This window comes from Hyaena hyaena, unplaced genomic scaffold, assembly GCF_003009895.1.
Source record: "Hyaena hyaena isolate Hyena2069 unplaced genomic scaffold, ASM300989v1 scaffold_834, whole genome shotgun sequence".
NCBI lineage: Eukaryota > Metazoa > Chordata > Mammalia > Carnivora > Hyaenidae > Hyaena > Hyaena hyaena.
Window position 1 is genome coordinate 784677 of NW_024081469.1, and position 4116 is coordinate 788792.

Consider the following 4116-nt stretch of genomic DNA (forward strand, 5'->3'; position numbering starts at 1 on the left):
ACATGCATTTACTAAGCACATCACTTCTCTGCTCTAGCCTCTTGCCTATCAGGTGCTTTGAGACCTGCGGAAGGACCAGTGTCAAAATCAGTGGCCACCTCTCCCTAAACTGACTGATTGTGGACCGGGTGTTTTAGACATGTCACAGCAGCCATTGTTAAAGCATTTAATGTACAAATAAACTAAATGACTTTGGCTATGACTTCTCTCAGCTTACTTGCCTTCCAGTGGGCTTCCAGGTGCCTGACATTTCTCTCAATATTATTCTTCCACCTTAAGTAGCAACATCGTCACTGAAGCATGACTGAGGAGTTTTCCCTTTTATATACATCATGATTCTTGGGTTAGGACAGGAGGCTTCTTCTCTCCAGTAACACCTGATGGTACAGCTCTCTTCATAAGCACCTCTTCCCCCTTAAAGAAAAAAAAAAGTACCTTCAATTATCTGTTGTCAAAAGGGAGATAGATCCTTACTGAATATGATCATATGTGTCCAAAAAAAAGATACCATCCAATATATGGGCATATAATACTGCTTTCCCTTTCTCTTTTAGAAGCTCATTTCAATTGAAATATATAGGAAAAGTTGCCCACAGTTAATCTTCCAGGTAGCAAATCTCACCGGTGATTTAGAACGGCATTGTAGGCTGATAGCCTCAATCTCTTTCACCCACAGTGTGCCTATATTTTAGAAATCAGTTGTAGGAGAAAACAGCATCTTCTTACATGGTGAAATACAGTAGATAATATACATAGAGAGAATTGCAAACTCTGGGAGAGGTCTCTGTGGATCGATCCACTGGTCTTCGTTAGCTTGGAATGTGGCACCAACTATACCTTGCTGAGACAGGGCCTCAACAATGCTATATTTTTCTGCTTTTTATCTGAGACTGATTTAAGACTTAAGTCCCTAGCCCTAGAATTCAAAATGGACAGGAAAATATTTCGACTTAGCTATTTATACATTTTAAAAACTAGAGGTTTGTACACTAACTGTAGAGATGGAGGAATCCTGTTATTCTAGAGACAAGGTTGGTATCCATACCTGTTGGGCCAGAGTCTGTAAAGAAAACTGGAGGTTAGCTGGTATGATAGAAAGAGCGCCAGCCTGGTGGGCCACTGGGGCCCTAGGTTCCAATGTCGACTTGCTATTGCCTTTGTGATTTATTAGCCTAGGTCTCTGGACCTCAGTTTCCTCGTCTGCTAAATTAGGGCACTGGGGAGATGGATCTCCGTGGCTTTTGCCAGCTCTGGTATTCTCTGGGTCTGCGAATCGCCTTCCGTGTCTGCCATAGTCTGCCTTGCCAGCTCTGTTTGTCACAAAGATTAATCCATTTTAACTGTACCTTAGAGTGCTCCCGGGAGAGAGGATGGATGGATTGTTTTGCACCTATTATTGCATCAGAACTTTTGCCTTTTTAGATGAGATCGTGCCTTGCCTAAAATCTGTCTGCGTGTCTGCCCACTGACTTTGTCTGTGCTGATCTCTTGCCATGGTGCCTCTTCCAGCATCCATCTCCCTCCAAGATCTAGACTCGGCATCTGACTGTACCTGTCTTGTTCTCTGCAGCATCTGTCTGCTGCACTCCTAGACCATCGTTAATAAACTTTCACACATCACACGCAGACCCTAATATGTTGGCACCTGCACATAAATATCTACCGTTCATAAAGCTAGAGGAGAAAACTCCCTTTTTTTTAAAGACCTCTATCTAGTGCCATTTGTATTTGCACTTTTTGTTTAGTTGTAAGTTTTAATAGTTCCCCCTTTGAGGATTTGTCAGTACGAGCAGTATTGCTTATCAGAACACACCAACAGTCTTTTTGTAATATTCGCTTTTCCCCTTTGGTTCAGCCGAGCCTGCTGACAGATCATTCAAATTCAATTGTTTTATGTCTAAGCCGAACAGCTAATTAAAGTAGGGATGATTAACCTGACTGGCAGTGTCGCTCTCCCTCGCGCTCTCTCTCCCTCTCCCTTTCTCTCTCTCCCTCCCTCCTGCTCCAATCAGTCTTTTTCTCACACACTCTCTCTCTCCTTCCGTGTGTCTCTCTCTCTCCCTCTCTCTCTCCCTCTCTCTCTCTCTCTCTCCCCCCCTCCCTTTCCCTCTCTCCCCCCTCTCTCTTCCTCTCTCGGTCTCTCTCTCCCTCCTTCGGTTGGTCTCTCTCTCTCTCTCTGTCTCTTGCTCTACTGTTTTTTTTCCCTCTCTCTCTCTCCTAAACGTGGTCTGCTTGCTGATGGCAGAATGGCACTCGGAGATTTGTGCATTGTGTCTGGTTTCCTACGGGCAGGCTGACCCAGTGCCTCCAGGGACTTATCAATAGACCACTCAGAAGAGACACAGACAGGAGAGAGGAGGAGGGGTGGGGGGAGAGAGAGAGAATCAATATCAAGAATAGAAGGAGCTCCGAAGCCATTTTTTTTTTAAAGAAGTATCGGGACTTGGGAGAGGGTGACAAAGAAGGTTTTTCAAAGAGGCAGTGGAGGAGGTTCTAATAAATTTGGAAGGAAACAGTTCCCTGTCTTGGGAAAAGGAGAACTCCTGACTGATTAGCATTCACACCAGGTATGAGATGTTCGCTACCCCTTATCACTGTGTCGCAACCGAGATGGAAAAGCCTTTCTTTTTTTCTTTTTTTTTTTTTTTTAGGAGACTAAGGGAGCATGTATTTTGCTGTGTTTGTTGTTGGGGGGTAAGGGGGGTGGCGTGAGATCTGTGGGCATTTGTGTATGGGAGCAGAAAGAATGGAAGCAGTACAACGGGGGGTGGGAAAGAGTATGGAGTATGTTACTGTCTTCCCTGTCTTTGTGCACCCCTGGGGGGTTACCCAAGTTCATTTCTAGCAGGTGGATTTGGACGGGAGTTACTTAACGCTTGACCGCCAGTTTTGAAAAAAAGGAAAAGAAAAAAAAACGTTGCTTCCTATGTCTATTAAAGGAAGCTCCAATTTCTCTCTCTTCTCTCTCTCTCTCTCTCTCTCTCTCTCTCTGTCTCTTCCTCTGCCCAGCTACCTCTCTCTCCCACTCTCTCTCCGTCTCTCTCTCTCTCTCTCTCTCTCTCTCCCCCTCTGCCCCCCCATCCCTCTTCCCCTCTCTCCCTCTCCCTCTCTCCTCTTTTTTCCCTCTTCTAAGCAGACAGCGGGAGGGCTCCTGGCTCCCAGCCAGCCCAAAAGCCTCTAAGTGTTTTGCACTTGTTTCAGGGAGTAGCTGCCCGGGGATTTTTCAGCATTTTCACTAGAGAACAAAGAGTTCTTTACAAAGGGAAGGGGGGGGGGGGGGGAAGTGAGCTTAATGTCTGATATATGTTTTTCTATTTTTATTAGTTTTTCGCCTAAAAAGAAAGAGACAGGAACAGAACATTCACTCTATAATGACACAAAGACATTCAAAAGAAATCCGGTTATCTTTTCTCCCCATCACCCTAAGATATATACATAAAAAACAAAAAGGAAAAAGACTAATGAAGTTGGATATGTTGCTCTTTTCTCCTCTTTTAATCTTTCTAAATCCAACTGTTCTTATGCTCACTCTGCTATTTTTTTCTACTCACAATAAAAGTTGTGCAGGATGCATCTTCTCTTATCATCGCTTTACCCTTTCTGGGTCCCCAAAATCCTGTGGAGGAGAGAAGGAGAGTACACTAAATAATCAATTTAGTGCTGAGAACATCCTCTACTTTTGCCACTTGGGTAAAAAGTTAATTAAGGAATTTGGGCTCCCCAAATACCAATGGGGTGCACTACTTCTTTCAGTCTCACAAGTGTTGATACTGCCCGTGTCACTTGTCAGTTATTAAGAAAAGGTACTAAAGGGAGCAGATATTTGTATTTTATTTTTGTTTCCATCTAATTACGTAAATGCCAAAAACCCCCAGAGAGATTTCTTGCCCCATCCATGATACACTAGTTCAAGTGAAATAGAGTCTAAACAGAGATTTTTCAACAATGCTGATTGCCATGTAGCTTTGTGTTCTCCACTTGATTTTTTGCCTATGCTTGTATATTTTTACCATAAATGTGTGTTTGTAGCAAACATTCCAGAATGCTGATCATTTTCAAATTAATGCTTCAACAAAAGAAAAAAAGAAATCAGCATGTGAACTGTATGTGCAAAAT

At 43.3% G+C, this 4116-nt stretch overlaps 1 long non-coding RNA gene across 1 annotated transcript in view; it reads right to left on the bottom strand.

Annotated features, from left to right (window-relative positions):
- Window positions 1-221: 221 nt before the first annotated feature.
- Window positions 222-4116, bottom strand: part of LOC120222096 — a 66544-nt gene continuing 62649 nt past the window's right edge. Inside the window, exons 3-4 of the long non-coding RNA XR_005525963.1 lie at window positions 3552-3616; window positions 222-414 (exon numbers count right to left, since the gene is read on the bottom strand). This is a non-coding gene — a long non-coding RNA (uncharacterized LOC120222096). The remainder of the gene's footprint in view (window positions 415-3551; window positions 3617-4116) is intronic.